Raw genomic sequence first — 19,133 nt, 5'->3', positions numbered from 1 at the left:
AAAGAAGTGCAAAAGAAAAAAAAAAAGAGAGAGAGAGAGACTGCCTGAATACTTAAATTCATTTTGAGGGATTTTGCTGATCTGTTAGCATTTTTGTTGGTATCCTAATGAGAAACGAGTTCCACTTATACATATATGAAAACAACCTATCTATACCAAGAAAAATACTTGCCATTTCAGTAGGTATTGAGAGTTTTACCTACTGGACAGCTTTCTTTTGAGATTAATTGAAGCTTTCTACAGCAAAGGGATAGGGGATTAGAAACTGTCATTTACACTCTGCCTTTCATTTTTGGAGATCAACAGGTTCACAATACAATTTGCATGTTCTTAACCACTGTAAAGAGCAAGAATCTCAAAAATATCATAAACCTTATCATCCAAGCCGTAAGTACACCCTTCTTAGTGAACAATAGAGGAAACGTTTAAATTATACTTAGTAGGCTACATGTGCGGCAAAAGAGGTTACAGAAATTAAAAATAAAAGGAGGTATAAAAAACAATAAGAGATCACAGAATCACAGAATTGTCTAGGTTGGAAAAGACCTCAAGATCATCGAGTTCAACCTCTGACCTAACACTAACAAGTCTGCCACTACACCATATCACTAAGTTCAACATCTACACGTCTTTTAAAGACCTCCAGGGATGATGATTCAACCACTTCCCTGGGCAGCCCATTCAAATGCCTAACAACCCTCTCAGTAAAGAAGTTCTTCCTAATATCCAACCTAAACCTCGCCTGGCACAACTTTAGCCCATTCCCCCTCGTCCTAGGCACATGGGAGAATAGACCAACCCCCAACTTGCTACAGCCTCCTTTAAGGTACTTATAAAGAGCAACAAGGTTGCCCCTGAGCCTCCTCTTCTCCAGGCTGAACAAACCCAGCTCCCTCAGCCGCTCCTCATAAGAATTGTTCTCCAGACCCCTCATCAGATATACTTACGCAAAGAAAGAATCTGGACATTAATTCCAGGAGGGTTAGGTTTATTATTGTCTGCTAATTTACAAAATATGATGACATTAGAAACAGGCTCAGAACTCTCCTGCAAGCATCAAGAGATGCTTGCAGAAGCATCCACGAGGAAAAACAGACAAACCAAGAGAAGCGAAAATTTAATTTACTGTCTAACATTTCTTCCCTCATTACTTTAAGATTCATGCAGCACATTTAAATCAATAGTTAAATGATGTTCGCAAGCACAGATGTTTAAACTACATTCCTGTTTCATCCTTAACATGGATGGACAGCATCTGCGTGCATAACTAAGACGGAACAGAAGGTTTTTGGAAAAGGAGTCACAGTGACAAAGTCAAAAAACACACATACTGAAAGTGTCAGAAAAAAGTTTAATTTCTTATTTATAAAAAATGATTTATCACAAGTGTTTTTTACACAGTAGAAGATAAGAAAATAAGGAATTTTGTGATGAGATAAATGCCACTGAGGTGTTTGATGACAGCCAGTAACTCTCAAGAGAAGAATGCTGAAAGATTGTGAAAGCTGAGCAAGCTGAACACTGAAATTACAATTCTGTACCAAACACAATTGTTTTGGGATGCAAACTGTCAGAATGGCTACCACCAGAGGCTCTGAGGTCTGCCCACAGCTGCTGTCACAATCTCCTAGAGGACAACTGAAAGGGGCAGACTTTAAAGTCCAGACATCTCTGATTTTGTCAGAACAACTTCTAAAATAGTAAATTTCATAAAGAGTGAAAATTAATAGAAAATGCATATTAAAGAGAAAACAAAAAATATTTACCTGCTGTTTCACAGAGATCTTACAGAGCAGCCCTTGCTTAGCTGCCAACAAGTAGATCTGTCTCACCAACCGTATTTTCCCCTTTCCCAAAGTTTGGGACATATGCATTGTTACCATGTCCTTTTCTCCAAACAATATTTAACTTATGTTAGAAACTTGCTATAGAAAAACCAAGAAAAGATAAAAATTACAAATGCTACTTCTCAAAATGATGAAAAAAGTTAATTATGATATCACTCAGATGTGAGACAAATTTCTGAAAAGAAGGAAACATAACGTTATGTATCCTACAGATATGCATTGGTTATGTTTCAGGCCAAAATAAAACTAACTTTCTTGGAATTTATTCATTTTCTCTGTCATCACACCGTGAACTATTGGGTATAAACTTGCTTAAGAATGCAAGATTGTACTTTTGCTACAGAGATAAGCAAAAAAAAAAAAAAATCATTTCCTGCTCACATTAATGTATAAATATTCTAGCATTACTAATGTGTGAGAAGATTTCAAGCAGGAGTTCATTTTTATAACCTGATTTTTCATTCTTCCACATCCACAGAGAGAAAACACCATAGTAAAACATCAGGCAAATTGCACATCTTTTCAGAAATTCTTACAATGAAAGGCTTCTTTTTTATTTTTTCCTTATCTTATAGAACTAATTAGCAATTATCCAGTTTCTAAGTCAATAGTCCTGAATAAATTGATACTAAAATCTTACATAATTCTGAAATATCTGCTGGTGAAACTCCTTGAAACACTCTAATATGAGATGCAAGAAGTCCTTCCCTTCTTGTGGGAGTCATGCCTTCTCAGAAGCTTGAAGACCAAAGAGATTACATTTAAAATGGCCATTGGGCATTTCCATGGCATTTGAAATACATTTTATTTCAAAATAAACTACGTTGTAATCCTTCTGCTTTGACCAACCATCAAAATAAGAAAAGTTCTCTTGTCAAGGAAGATCAATGCTTTTAACTCAAAGATGACACCTTCACTAAATACTAATTTCATACTCTGAAAAAATGAACAAGTTGGATGGTACTAATTACTTGCTTAAAAGGGGAAAACACTTGAGAAGCTTCCTGTTTCATTTTAATATTTAGATCACTATCAGTAGCAAACGCAATAACGATAAAGGTTCACTGAAGTGTCCTTTGTTTTCCCTTTGCTGTGGAAAAAAAAAAAAAGAAGAGAAATTTACTAAAGGCAGGATGTTTAAAAGAATTTGGATTAGCCTCCAAGGATAAAGCAAATGAGAGATCATGAGGAATATTTAAGTTGAATTATGCTTTACAGATAGATGAATTAAATTAATTGCATGTTCCTTCACTAAGAAGGACTTCAAAACATGCTCACTGAGTTCCTTATACATACATATATATATATATATATATGCACTTGTACAGGAACAAAAGCAACATTTTTTTTCAGTCACAATGTCCAGAATTTTTTCAGCATAGCTATTTGATGTTTTTCAAAGGGCCTCGTTCCAAACACTTGTGGGGTGGCCACACAAGCAGGCAGCAGGCCCTGGGAGCATCTCCTAGCAGAGTATTTCATTTGAGAGACACCAAGGACAGAAGGCTGATGGTATTCTACCCCCAACCCAATCAAATATTTTTTTTCTTGTGCTGTAGCAGGACACTCTTAACTGTGTCCTACTGCAGATTAGAACCTGGAAAGTGCCAAAGTGACACAGTCAAACTGCAATTTGTAGCATTTTTGCTTCATTAAAATCACAAGCTACTTTAGATTTGCAATACACTCACACAAACTTCTTTAAATTATATTCATTAATTAATCTGGTAGCCGTTCCTTGTTCCAAAAAGCTCAGATAGTAACACCTCTTAATTAAAGAAGTGATAACGAAAAGAATAACGAAGATAACGAAGTCATTGTATCTAATTCAATTTATCATTAGTTAACTGAACAAGATAAGATGCGAACAAAAAACAGGTAAATGAATTCTCTTACAGTTCCTATTTTACGGCACAAACTTTTTCCTAATGTGTGTGTGTGTATATGTATTTATTTACAACTAGCATCAGTGGAAGTGAAAATAATTCTGCAGTCATCAAAAATAGTTGGAAATCTGGTAATGGGAAGTAACTTCAGATTTTCAGTATCAAAAAAATCTAATAGAACTAATTAGCAAGGTTGTTTTATTGAACACAATAAAATAGACCAGTATTACAACTGAACACAATATTAAGTGGAATTTTTAAAGAGCAAAAAGAAAAGTAAAAAGACGAATTGCCTGTGATTACACAAGCAGCAGGCTTTTCTATGAACTGTCTACATAGATGGGATATAAATGGATAATCAAGTAGCCCAAGTTTCTTTTGTAGAAGTCACCACTACACACAGAAAAGCAAGAGAAGATCACATGAGAAGACAGAAGAAAAACAGAGCAGAAGGAGAAAGGAAGAGTAAAGAAAAAAAGCAGAAACCAAAACCAATGTGAGAAACAAATACTGAGAACATACTAGGCTCAGTTACGTTGGAAGAATCAGTATCTATTCTTTTCAAGCAAAGAGCAAGTCAGATGAAATAATTATCTCCTGTTAAAGCCTAATCAAATTTAACAGAACGAATTCATGCTCAGAAAAGGTCAAGCCTTCCACAGAAAAATAAGTTTGTGTAATAGGTATCTGTTGTTAAGAATGATGTCTGAAACCATGCACTCGAAATTGCAATAATAGTGCTTTCAAAAGGCATCCATAATACAACAAACCTGCCACCACCATAATGGGGAAATGCATTTACTATAGAACAAAAGTCTCATGAAAATTATTCAATACCAGAAAACAGTAGCTATCAGTTACATGGAAAACATAGAGGTTGATCCAAAGATTTTAAGCTTAGAATTAGTAAAATGCAAAAGATTGTACCAATCTTGGCTTACATAGAGCTTACACTAAAAATTTTGCTGCCTTAACTAGGAAAGTAGGAAAGAGAAGGCATTAGGAATACTGTATACTACGTGAAAAAAAATAGAGGAAAGAAAAATTCATATCAAAATAAAGCTCCCCTTTACGTCTGTGCAAATGTTGGGCGATATTCCAACTGTCAGCCAACTTGATAACTTAATGGGTAATATTAGCAAAAGCTACTCTCAATAACATGTATTTTGTCTTTGTATGAAATGTTGTAAGAAGCAAAAGGAAATTAGCTGCAATTTGCCTTGAGAGAAGAGTATAAATGGTGATGAAGTTTATGACTGATACTTTTTTTCTGTGTTTGGTGTCTCAGTCAAGCAAAATAAGGCAAAACAGATATAAGCTTTGGGGAAAGGTGCGGGGGGTGCAGGAAACAAATCATTTTTAGTGTCTAAAATTTCCCTGCAAACACGTGCCTTACACAACTACTGGTCTAAGAGGGGGGAGATTGCAGGGTGTGTATGTATAGAACTTTTACTTCACTCAAGCTTGTTCATTAAGTCCGGTGCTCCTGGTTGGGAAATGCTATTCAGCTGTACACCAGTAGGACAAGGAAAGGCAATACAGGAAAAATAATATGGTGTTTTGTTTTCTTCAAACTACATTTTAATTTAAGACTCAATACCTAAATAAATGGAATCACTGCCAAATAAATAATTAAAAAGGAAATATTTCTAGGAGCACAGGATATGAAATTAAATCTATGCAGGATTGGAAAAAATAGCTTACTCTTTCTGTGATTTTAGAAAACATGTTTTAAAATCTATTAATGTAGAAGATGTTTTCAAAATGTAGGATTTTTCCATAATTCAGATAAATGGCAGTTCAAATTATTCTTAATCTTTTTTTTTGTTTGTTTGTTTTTTGTTTTGTTTTGTTTACAGCAGATGCAGAAAACCCATTTTAGTCCAAGATATTCCAGTAACTCTATTGTCTGCCTTAGCTCATGCAGCAGTCATTTTGACTTAGGAGAATGGGCATTTTTAATTCACATTTCTTTTTCTTCCTTTATTTGTTCAGACGAAAGCATATATAGGCATCAGGGAAGACTCATGTACCTTTCCTCTCCACTTTATAAGCTACTCAAACAATTACTTATTACATACCCGCGAGATCAACGGTACATGCAATTTTAAAAGCTTACTGACGTACTGGTTATTCTGAATTGTGAGTAGCATTAGCTTACATTTATTCTCAAAATCATGGCTGGCATTTAAAACAATCTGCTAATTATACTCTATGCTAACAGCCATGGGTCATACCAATTTTTTCTCTTCCAGAGAAAACTCACTAATTTCATAGACAACAAGTTACCTTAAGGACAAACAAAACTAATTCATTATTGCTAGTGTACTTGCAGCATGCAATTAAAAAGCAAACCTGTTCTTGATCAAATGAACAGAAATCAGGTACCATTGAACAACAAGAAGGAGGAAGAGGCTACTACTGAAGTAAAGTCTTTCATGTATCAAGAGGTCCTTGTGAGTGCCAAAATTAAAGATATGCTCTCTTTTTTAAAGATCTGGCTTCCCCTGTCTGATAGAGCAAGCAAATGCTCTGAACCTGAAATAATATATTAGCTTCCTTACTAGAGAAATAAAGAGAACATTTTAATAACAAATCTGTGAATATGCACACATTCGTTTAGTTAAATTCTGAACTGTGAAAAAAATCATGACTATCTAATGTCACAATATATCATAATATTTCTAATGAATGAGTGTTAACAGACGAGCTCTTGCTGTAAAGGGCAGACAACTGCACACTGCTGGAAGTAGAGAACTGCTGTCCAGGGGAGAACAAATCCAGAAAGCACATACGAAGCTGTACTGTGCAATTCTGCTCAACAATGTTCAAGGGCGACTTAATTTCTCACGTAATTGAGATTCACATTTAGTAGATACACACAGATGTACAGTGCTAATATCAAAATCCTCAAGCTTTGTGTTTTCTGATTCCGGCAGGATGGCTGTGATTTAAGAATGATCCACTCTAATAAGAAGGAAAACAAAGGACAGAAGACTTAGCTTGTCCTTACTAATTTCAACAAATTAATTGAGAAGCACTTCTGCTTGTACAGAATCTAAGAACTCAAGGCCAGCTGTAAGGAAATCTCTTCAGCTTTAAAGAAAGGACTTAGTTCTTCGACTCAGTAAAAGTCTCATTGTTTATGGCCACTCTTACAGGCCTTGTATTGGTATAGCAAGGAATTTCCCCTTACCTCTCATTCAATACAACACTGGCAAAAGCTGCAATTTGGTAGGTAAATGCAAAGTTTAACCTACTTTCATATAAAAAGATTATCTGAGAATCACTGCATGTATGTATTTTACGCTGATTGCCTTTTTCTTCAGAACTCAATCTCTTCCCTATCCTATCCCATTTGTCAGGTGATAATTTTGATTCTTGGAGAGCAGAAATTAAAGCAACTGTTTTTATCAGTGACTTATCATGTCAAAACACTGTCTTTTATTAAGTACGATGTAATTGATTTATGCCAGCAGACCATTCTGATGCTTGTTAAGTAACAGCAGCTGTGAAAGGAGGAAGTGAACCAGAAAGGACTCAGGACCCCAGAAGTTATCAGGAAAAGATCAGTTACTGGTAGCACAGCTTGATAAACCAATGGCAACAGATAAAACATCACAGAAAGCAAGAGTTTAAACTCCTTTCAGTAGTTTTAATAACATATGACTTCCCTATTCTCATTCTACGTGGAGATTTCTTATTATAACAGAGAACTAAGATAAACTCAACAATATTATCACTTAACAGCCTACAAAAAAAAATTATGGTACTTTTTTATTTGTCCAGTTTACCTTTCCCCTGATTAGTCCACACTTCTACTTGAGTATAGCTTAGTGTCCTTTGTCAGTAAACAAATACAGAATAAAAGTAGCCAGGCAGAAACTTAAACATTTATCCCATTTTTACCGATCTACATTTTTTTTTTTTTTTAAATAACCTGATTTTTCTTCCAGAGTGTGAAAGCTAGAGGGCTGGAGATAGAAGAAATAAATACAAGTCACTCATATTCTGGATAAAAATAGCAGTAGAAAAGCTAGAACAACAACAACAACAAAAGAGAACAATATTGAATATTCTGTTCAAAAATCCCAATTTTATCTTGCAGCATTTTGTTGTTGTCGTTTTTGTTTGTTTGTTTTACATGTAAAATATGAAAATGTCATTTTGTTTTCCTGCCTAAAGTCCTCATGGGGCACGAATATGCATTTATGCAGGAAAAGAAAAAATAAAAATCAGTATGGGGTTTTCCACAATACTCAATTAAAAATATATTTATAAAGTACTACATATTGAGCTAGTACACAGCAAAAACATCTACCTCTCAAATGCTAAACAGAACATTATAGCAATTTTTAGCATAAACATTATTTCTACTTTCAGACGTACTTTCAGAAGTAAATTATTCAAGCTGAATCCCCAAAACTGAAACCCAAAAGACTTCAAAAGTGCAGTACTTGAAAGTATTCAGATTGAAATTTTGGTACTTTGCTTACAAGTCTATTTCTAAGATTGAAGTTTTTAGGTCAGCATTAAAAATTGTTTACAGAAATATTTCATTGTCCTGTTTTAAGTCTTCCTTAACCATTGATTAAAAAAAAAAGTGAAAAGAAATGAGACTTTGTTATGTATCTTGGTATGAAATATGACAATTTATAACAAAAAAAAAAAAAGAAGTGCTCAGCTCACAACAGGAAAAGCAGATCACCTATCAGCAGACTTGAGCACACTACCAGAAAGGTAATCTGTACCTAGATCACTTGTTGGGAACAGCTAATGTTTTCAACACCATTACTATCTTAAGTGAGGAAGCATTTTTGTCCAATGGGTTACTTTAACTGACAGCTTAATATAGCACAGATTATTTCACAGACTAATAAAATAAATAGGTGTAAAGATTATTTCACAGACTAATAAAATAAATAGGTGTGAAGTAAAAATTAGCTAGCAATCCCAATAAAGTGTTTTCAAAAATCTGACCACATCAGGTAGCCCATAGAAACTGGACAGCATGAACAGTGGGCACAGATAGAGTAGAAAGGTTTTAGCATTACATATTCATATTAATTCATTACATATTACATATTCCTTCCATTTCTGAAACTTCTAATGCCCATATGGAGGTATACAGCTTAGCAGAGAACATGCATTACTCCAGCCTCGGAGTACATAGCTTTCCTGCATTTACCACTTGAAACTAAACTTATAACTTCCAAATTTACCATAAATTTGTTGGTTCTATCTGAACAACCTTGTGGCACTTCACACTTGAAATCAAGGTACTGAAGAATCTATTGTAACAAGGCAAAGATTAACTTCCAAGCCAATGATGGAAGCTAGGTGACAAAATAACAAAGACAGACAGTAATTCTGCAATTTCATAATTGACGTGGCTTTTTTCAGATGAAATCTTCAGACATCCTAAGCGTTAGAAACAGGAGCAGAACTCATACAGCTGAACCTTCACACCAGCAGGACATCTTTTTCCTGTGGTTCAAATCAAATCCTACACTTTTTTACAAAATACAAACGTACAAGAGATGCTAGTAGGCACCTGGTCCTTGAGTCTCACAGACTCAAGGTATAATGACATTAGAAACTGAAACATGGGAAACGTCACGTCTGAGAGAAAGAAACTCCATGGGCTAAACTGCACTTTGTACCCAGAGACTAGGACATTGTAAACTGATTGTGAACTAAAAACAAGGAGTATTGATTTTAGATACAAACATCCTTCTGAAAATTAGGCCTCAAAACTCAATGTCAATTTTCTCTACTCAGAACTGGATTACTGTAGCAACTACTCATGCCAGTCCACTGAGCGGTTGCAATTTCCTTTGGTAAAATATTTTTACAACCCTCCTTGTATGGCTGTTTAATGGATTATTTAAAGTCCCATTGTTTGTGAGGAATGAGGAATTATCACACAGTGCTGTTTCTCTGCAGTGAATGAACGTCATTTCTAACTAAAGCTTTCAAGAGGTAAATCTGTGTTCTGTATCAGCAAAGACCTCACATCTTCCACTTATGTGAGAATTAATCACAGCACTTTATCAGATCTTTATAAATCATATTAATGGTGTTTTTTCATACAATACTTGAAAGCAGAGGTGACTCAAATGCCAAGCAATTGGCTAGCATCTCATCAAAAAATTACACAGTATTCTTCTTTGTGCACTTGTGTAATAAAAGTTTAAGAAATGCTTATGTATGATTCTTATGAGATTACCATATAAAAAATAATCACAGTATTTATTATTAAGATAAGACTGACAAAGTGAGGATAGCTGGTCAAAACATTGAAGAGAACGAGGGAAAAATGGCTATTACCTTGTAAAGGTCCTTGTAACTCCCTCCTGCATTACACCTTCTCCTTCTCACACTCTGAATTATGCCATGCCTGTCCCTGAGCCACCAGCATCTCCCTGCAGGTGCTCAAATGCACAAAAATTCTATGACGTATTTTAGAGTTAACTTTTAAATATCGTATCATTTAACCCTTAACTATAGATACAGATTTACAACAGAGAGAGATGCACAGAGAGGGGGAGATGCAGAGAGGGACCATGGGGTGGGAAGGGTCAGCTAGGTAAGCAATAAGGAAACTTGTTACATTCTTTATCCAACTGTTACCTGATGAAACCTGCTGGGAATTTTTCAGTTTTCCCACACGTTGCAACTGAGTGTTCTCACCTTGCTAATGAATAACCTACACTGTTATTTTGTACAGTGCTCTCCTTAAACCTTCCCTGCATTCTGCAACCACTGCATGTCACTATTAAAAAGATTAAGGAAGATTTTAGTAAGGTTTATGTAGATGGAGCCTGCTGTTACGAAGGTAAGAGCCATGTTAAGAATATGAAGCTGACACTGCCTGTTTAAAAACATTAAATAAAAGCAAATTAAAACAACAACAAGGAAAAAAACAAACAAACAAAACACAGACATGTTTTGGTATCTAAACTTACAAACAGAAAAGCTGAAGGTCTTTTAAGTTCTATCTGTATGGTATTTAAGAAAATATGAAGTAAATAGACATCAATTGGGACACTGCTTAGCACAGAGTAAGATAACGCATGCTACATGTATTGGGAGGGGGCCACCCTACACAGAGATGTGTCAGTTCCAAAGCCTCCTTCCTCTCCAGAGCAACAAAAAACAACGCTTTTAACACTAACACTGAATGTTACTCTTTTGTTGACGACAGATAATGAATGACACAGAAGTTCGTACTGGAAAAATAACTGCCTTTCAGTTTGCACACCTGATTTATTCCTTGCAGAACTCTACAGAAACAGTGTAAGAAATTAATACTCGCTCTTGGAGAAACATAACCCTCCTTACTCTCCATTTCTGAAGTTATGGTTTCAGTCTACTGAGGGCATATATCTGGAAGCACAGCTCCCCATCTAGGTTTCTATGCAGTTTGCTACTTTTTCCAAGCCCCTATCCATCATTTATCAGCAGTCCTGGCTATCGGGGGAGGTCCCAGCTGACTGGCGGCTAGCGAATGTGACGCCCATCTACAAGAAGGGCCGGAGGGCTGACCCGGGGAACTACAGGCCTGTCAGTTTGACCTCAGTACCAGGGAAGCTCATGGAGCAGATCCTCTTGGGAGTCATCATGCGGCACTTGAAGGGCAAGCAGGCGATCAGGCCCAGTCAGCATGGGTTTATGGAAGGCAGATCCTGCTTGACGAACCTGATCTCCTTCTATGACAAAGTGACGCGCTGGGTGGACGAGGGAAAGGCTGTGGATGTGGTCTACCTTGACTTCAGCAAGGCTTTTGACACTGTCTCCCACAGCATTCTCCTCAAGAAACTGGCTGCTCTTGGATTGGACTGGCGCACGCTTTGTTGGGTTAGAAACTGGCTGGATAGCCGGGCCCAAAGAGTTGTGGTAAATGGAGTCAAGTCCAGTTGGAGACCAGTCACTAGTGGCGTTCCCCAGGGCTTGGTGCTGGGGCCAGTCCTCTTTAACATCTTCATCAATGATCTGGACGAGGGCATTGAGTGCACCCTCAGTAAGTTTGCAGATGACACCAAGCTAGGCACGTGTGTCGATCTGCTCGAGGGTAGGAAGGCTCTGCAGGAGGATCTGGATAGGCTGCACCGATGGGCTGAGGTCAACTGCATGAAATTTAACAAGGCCAAGTGCCGGGTCCTGCACCTGGGGCGCAATAACCCCAAGCAGAGCTACAGGCTGGGAGATGAGTGGTTGGAGAGCTGCCAGGCAGAGAAGGACCTGGGAGTGATGGTGGACAGTCGGCTGAATATGAGCCAGCAGTGTGCTCAGGTGGCCAAGAAGGCCAACGGCATCCTGGCTTGTATCAGAAACAGTGTGACCAGCAGGGCTAGGGAGGTGATTGTCCCGCTCTACTTGGCTCTGGTGAGGCCGCACCTCGAGTACTGTGTTCAGTTTTGGGCCCCTCGCTACAAGAAGGACATCGAGGTGCTTGAGCGGGTCCAAAGAAGGGCGACGAAGCTGGTGAGGGGCCTGGAGAACAAGTCCTACGAGGAGCGGCTGAAGGAGCTGGGCTTGTTCAGCCTGGAGAAGAGGAGGCTCGGGGGCGACCTTATCGCTCTCTACAGATACCTTAAAGGAGGCTGTAGAGAGGTGGGGGTTGGCCTGTTCTCCCACGTGCCTGGTGACAGGACAAGGGGGAACGGGCTTAAGTTGCACCAGGGGAGTTTTAGGTTAGATGTTAGGAAGAACTTCTTTACTGAAAAGGTTGTTAGGCACTGGAACAGGCTGCCCAGGGAGGTGGTGGAGTCACCATCCCTGGAAGTCTTCAAAAGACGTTTAGATGTAGAGCTTAGGGATATGGTTTAGTGGGGACTGTTAGTGTTAGGTTAGAGGTTGGACTCGATGATCTTGAGGTCTCTTCCAACCTAGAAATTCTGTGATTCTGTGATTCTCAATGCAAGCTACCTGAAACAAACAGTAGAGAAGGCCACCTCTTTGGAGCTGCGCCGCAACTTGCATACAAGCACCACGAGACAAACTGTGGCAGACTGCCAAAAGCCTGAGCCCCACAGTTGAGGTAGGTTTACACAGGATTTCAATCACAGATAAAAGCTTTATTTATTAGTGCTGTAATGGCAGAAAATACATCAGAGTCACACAATGCATCACGTTGCTATAGCTTACTAACAGGCAGCCTTTGGAGGTGTAACAAACCCTATGGGCCACACGGAAATAAGCCCCTTTGAAATACCAGGCAGCCAGGTCACTACTCCACCCGCACCCAGATGTCTCTCAGAGGACCTAGACAGCATCATTTGTGTTCCATGCGCCCTGTGAGGGTGCGCAGCCGTGCACAGAGCTGGGCTGGAGGTAAGATGACAGAGGCAGAACAACTGTGGTGGTGCCATGAGGAAGCCCAGTGCCACTCAGATGCAGGCGCTCACTCCTTACACACCCCTAACATAACTACTAGAGGGAAGGTCAGCTTCTTCCTTACCATGCAACCGCCATGTGGAGGAACTTTCCAGAAACATATGACTAGCAGTGGAGTTACCTCCCACTGGCTTTCACTCTGTTTTAACAGATTTTAATGCTGGCCAAGGAACTGAGCTTGAGGTTTTAAAGGGAGATGCTGCAACCATTCTCCAGTTCTTCTTGTTTTCCCTATATGCTTGATTTTTTTTCCTTTTCATCCCTTTCTGAAAGGAGGTAATTCAACTTAATTTGTAATTACTTATCTAGATTATGTTTTCATTGGTGTTTTGTATCAAATGACAAAACAGCTGCATCATTTACAAGTCTTGTCACTCTGCTTTGACTCAAGAGAATCAATTCAGACCCTGCATTAAGCTGCAAAGAAAAACACATTCACAAGTTGTTTACCAGGTAGAGAGGCTTGATACAATAATTTGAAGATCACTGTGATGTTTTGGGAGAAAAAAAAAAAAAAAGAAAAAAAAAAAAGAGTGTCCTTTTCATTATTAATTCAGGCTATATATGACATTCCATGAATAAAAGCCAACACCGTGCTCTTTCAACACAACTTTGGCCATATCAAGTAGAGGGTCTGACAGCTTTCTGGAGGGCTAGTTTTGACTAAATGAGAGATAAAGAAAAAAAAATCTCACAAGGATTCAGTTTAAAAATAAATAAGTTCTCCGCTGTTTAAAAAAAAAAAAAAGGCAAGAAACACCAAATAAATTTTTATACAGACATTTCATAGGTCTAAGCTTAACTTAGAATTTTCTCAAATCCTGGAAGAGTTCTCCTATGTAGACAAAATTTTACAATATGTGATCTCAAAACAAAATGTAATAATAAAAATTAAGAATCTACATAAACCAGTCCATGCTATTGCCTAAGATTGGAAACATTCTTGCTTTGATTTTATTGTGCTACTAACTAATTATTAGACGCATCAGTGGACACAAATATTCAAAAAATTTACTGACCAATGTTTTCACTAAAATAATCACTTTTTCCATCTCATCCAACAGTGGAGATCTGTTTTCCAATTATATTTAATATCTTTGGGCAGGAGACAGATATCTTGCTAAGTAGGAAAGTTAAAATTACCTCATAATAATCACAAGAAATTCTCCTGAGACCACCCTTTGCAATCAGGCTGAAGACAGATGGTGCCCATATTCAGCACCAAGTAACACTGACCACAATATCTGCCACTCAAAAACACTTGAAGGATGAGCTCCATCTGCGTCTTAATTACTGCTATAGTAAAATCATCCACTGTAACGGCAACAGCTCCACAATTTTGTAACATTAAAAGATAAAGTATTTTATAGCTAAAGGATGTTACACAGGACTAGCCATTATGAACTATTTACAGTGAAAGAGGTTAAAATCTTGAAATATGAACAAAGTTGAATAGCTTCCTAAAAAAAAAAAAAAAAAAAAGAGAGAGAAAGACAGCAATACATCTTCTGTGAAAGCATATGTTTTAAATACCTCCTTAAATAAACTCTCATTCACTCACTAAAAGAAAAAAAAAAAAAAAAAGCAAATTTTAGGCTTATATTTTGCATGGAAGTATTGCAAATAATATCATGTTTAGAAAAATGTAACAATACTGCATTTGTTTTCATTTTTGAAGTGTTCTGTAATATGAAGCATAAGGCTTTTAGGCATACAATAACACACCAGAATTTCATACTCTGTTGTCACACAAACTTGACAAATAGAAGTAAAAGATAAGAGATATAACCTACCTCCGTTATATTCAACATAACACAAAGAGCAGTGTTAAATCATACTTGTGAAGTACACACATTATGGGGCTCTGAAATAGGAAACAAAGCTACGGAAAAAGTACTACTGGTGAGTTACAAAATCATTCCTGAAGAATACTTATGATGAAGAATACAAAACATACATAAAACAACTGTCTGGGTACTTCTGTAATACATGGGTATTTATCTCAACAGCTAGTTATATCTAAACAGATCAATTCACAAGCATCACTAAATTCTTTTCCTAGAGCTTCCATGATGTTAGGAGGTAGCTAATTCACCATACGGACTGGAAACTGAAACACATGACCCTGCATGGCATTTTGGGGCCAAGCCAAGAACTAAATCAAGTCCACCTGCACCAAAGTGCTGTTCATAACCCATCATCATAACTGATTCTCGTAAAGTCACAATGTCCTCAATAAAACTCGGAGCTAGAATAGCCCATAATTGGACTGGACATTTCTAAAAGCTTATATTAGAGCTATGAGTGACAGATGTGTATTTTCCTATTATGATATCAAATTCTAATTACAGGAGGACAGAAGTACAATATTTATCATTCATAACTTTTACATGGTATCTCTTCTTATTGTCGGGCTACTGTAACTAACAGGTAAAATAACATGGGCATTGTGTACTTCGTTCCTAGGTATCATGACCAGAACTGTTTCAAGATTTCTTTCTTCCTTTTTTTTTTTTTTTTTTTTTTTTTTAAGCAGTTTTGTGTTTTGTGTTTGTGTTTTTTAAGCAGGTTTTGTATTAAAACAAACTTGAGACTTTCTCAAACAAATAAAAGAAATTGCCTACTGCTGCCTTCTCAGGAGGAGAGAAACAGGTTCAACCCCTTTTACTGACACAAATGCAGTGGTCTTTCACCTCTCACCTCCCAGAATAGAAGCAAACTTTGTACTGTCACGTTCATTGTCTTTGAATATAAATCCCAGTTTAAACTCCAAGTCACTGCCATACTGATGTTCTACCCTAATTTTCTGAAGAAGATGGCATGCTCCTTTTTTGCCCTTCAAAACTAGTCTCACTTCCCTTCGACTAACCACAGAGTAAACTACAACCCTCTTTTCATGGATGCCTTACTGATAATGTAAAAGCATTCAAGTTATACTGAATTTATTATTTTTTTGAAATAAATAAAGTCAACGTAGCTAAAAGATAGAAATCAAATCTTTCTCCTTCACTAACCCTACAGCGGCATTTCTCCGTGGCTGAAGCACTTAAAGAACACAGTGACTGATCTTTCACCGCTCCATTCTTTGTGCACTGAAGCTTCTTTCAAGTACGTTTTAAGGACATAAGCAGGTGGCAAGAGACCCCTTACACACTAGCAAGCTAGTTTAATTAATCAGGCTGATGAATCTTTTAACTATTGGACTTACTCAAAAAGTAACAGAAGTCAGACACTGATATCTTGCACAGGTACACAACTGCTTTATTTCTGTAGAAGTCTAGGTTTAGTTCTGGAATTAAAGCACCCTTCTGACTCCCACTTCTTTCTACTGTAGTCACTTACAGACTTACATTCTGACAATCTCAAATTAATTTCATCCCTAGTTTAAACTGTGCAGTTTTCACTAACGTCAATATGATTTTTCAAGCATGATTCTTGCAGCACCCCCAGAAAACCACCATTTCCTTTTATATAAATTTTAGTGCATTGAAAAGAATGGTACTGTTTTAAAAAGAGAAAAGAAAAAAAAGAGAGAAAAGAAAAAAAAAAGAACAAAGAATACATCCCTCACCTACAACCTCTCTGAGGTAATACATGATGGTACTACAGAAACAGAGGTACTTAATTGAATCATAAATTAATGTCTCTGTTAGAACCACAGCACTGCTTCTGTTCTGAGGTTAAATAGTCAAAAGACAGAGAGAGAGCAAGAAAGGAAAATAATTGTGTGGCTTCACCATTTTGACTTCTATTCAGGTCACAAACTAACAACACCACAAATTGAGAGGTGAAGAGGAGGAGGTTTGAAGACCAAAACATAAACAAAAACCACATAACCCCAAATGAAATCCTTTAAAAAATACTGCAGTCCTACTTCCCCCTTCATGCAGAACATGCCTAATAGGAATTATTTTGATATTTAAAGAAGTTCTCCAGAATTAGGTGCTGTAGTTAGACACTGTAGACACAAAATATCCAGCTCAGGATAACACAAGCTCTACTGAATGCTAAAACATTTTTCTCAGTACACTATTACTTTTATTTTCTATTTGCCTTCATACACTTCAAAGAATGATCACCTAAGTTACCCACCAGTGCAGAGTAATCATATATACAGGATATCATAATAATCCCCAAACCAGGAAGTCATAGTTTTAGAACAGAAGAATATCAATTTGAAAATCAGAACACCACTGGAGCAAAAACAGGTTAGTAATCAATATGTACTGAAATTATGTGTAAACCCCCAGAACTTCAAGAATCCCTTTAAAAGAACAGAAGTTCTAACTACTATTTCTACCTCTTTTATCATCGTTTTGTTAAACACGTTTAGTCACAAATGTTTACATGGTTTCAGGCAAAAGAAAGGCACACTGAACTTGAAAGGCAGACAGTTAAAAGAATTTTATGTAGATTGTTTTTCATTTTCATATGGCTACAGAGGGAAAATTCTACATCTTCAGGACAGAGCAGAAAAGTTTTCAGGGAGATTTTTGGAATAATGCAGAAAAAGACACACAAGTGTTGCACATGGATTTTTCTACCTTTGTAGTCCTCCTGACTGAAGGATCCAAGCTTCTAAAATCATACATGCTTATCTCTAAGTCATTCTATTTATTAAGACTAAAAATACTACACACATCCTGTCAGTAAATCTTAGCCAGACTGGGACACAATTTGTCTCATATTGACTTAAATGCAAGCTGCATAGCCTTCATCTCCGCATTCCACATACATCTGTACAAATAAAGCCATAAGAGACAGGATGCAGTTGAGTAAACACCAACGATTGATTCTCAAAGACTACACATTTCCTCCATTATAATTAACTTCTGTGGAAAAAAAAAAGGAAGATGCACCATCCCATGGAGACAAAAATACGCAAAATAGCTTAAAAACTTTGTGTTAAGGGGGAAAGTCTGGCCAGAGATAGAAGGCTGAGAAAGCTGAGGCAACTATGGCTCCTCATCCACAGGAGCGGCCAGAAGTGAGATCAGGTGTGTCTTCTCAGGAGGCACACCACCCTGTGGCCTTGCCACCAGCCAGCTGGCCTCTCCTGGTCTTTTAACCAGCCATCTCCTCCCATGGCCTCAACCTCATAGGTACTTATACACCTGCTTCCCTGGGCACCTCAACCACCCACCAGCCAGCCTGGTTTCACCTATGGCGGTCACCACAGGTGATCCCATGGCCCCATACCCCACTCCAGCTGCCAGCCCTTAAACCCACCCACTGTGGTCTGTCACACATGGGCACCAAAAAGGGAGGGTCCCTCCATCCTGTGGTCGGACCCCCATGGTGGTGCCCTAGCCCCCTGCATGCACAGATCAGAGCCCTCGCCAGGGAAAGGGCCTGAAGGGAATCTGACAAGATGGCAGGAAGCAAGGTGCTTCGAGACCATGGTGCCAACCTGCATGCTATCTATAAACAGCTGGCCCTTTTTAACCCCTTCCACCCTGTCTTTGCTTGAAAGATTGTTTTTTTCTGTTTGTTTGTTTGTTTATTTTGGTCATCATTTAAGAACATCATGCTCCTTGTGTCAGATCTTGAAATGGATTCTCTTGTTCAAACAAGGTCAGAAAATTACCTGTGATTTCTATCTGAATAGTAACTTTACAAAATCTTAGTGAAAATATTCAGAAATTTGCAATTCAAATTAAGTAAAAATCAATTCACTAAAATCACTTGTACCAGCTCTTGTCTTTAACAGCTGTCTCAAACAGAGAGATTATAAAAGCCACAAAACCCCACCAAAGTGCTAGGGTGTGGTTTCACTTTACAGCTAAGCCAAAAAAACAAAACAAAACAAAACGGGCATGCTCAGGTGCCTATGCTCTGCGTGCCAGTTTATTGTGTCTTCTTGACTATGACAGAATTTGTGATTCCACAGATTAAAGTGGAATAGGTTCATCCTGCCAATTTGGTGGAAAACCTACTTGTTTTGTTACAGATTATGTTTCTGTTGTATCATCCAGACAGTCAAATTCACCCTATGACAGAT

At 37.6% G+C, this 19,133-nt stretch overlaps 1 protein-coding gene across 7 annotated transcripts in view; it reads right to left on the bottom strand.

Annotated features, from left to right (window-relative positions):
• Nucleotides 1-19,133, bottom strand: part of PAM (peptidylglycine alpha-amidating monooxygenase) — a 145,768-nt gene that overhangs the window by 93,522 nt on the left and 33,113 nt on the right. Inside the window, exon 1 of one of the 7 annotated variants that reach the window (XM_068667173.1) lies at nt 10,064-10,085. The exons of the other annotated variants lie outside the window; for them this stretch is intronic. The gene's annotated coding sequence lies outside the window, so the exon portion shown is untranslated. Of the gene's footprint in view, nt 1-10,063; nt 10,086-19,133 lie in introns of those variants that run through there. 7 annotated transcript variants of the gene reach the window in all.

This window comes from Anas acuta, chromosome Z, assembly GCF_963932015.1.
Source record: "Anas acuta chromosome Z, bAnaAcu1.1, whole genome shotgun sequence".
Taxonomy (NCBI): domain Eukaryota; kingdom Metazoa; phylum Chordata; class Aves; order Anseriformes; family Anatidae; genus Anas; species Anas acuta.
The sequence above is the reverse complement of the archived record's forward strand: the minus strand, read 5'-3'. Positions and strand labels throughout refer to the sequence as shown.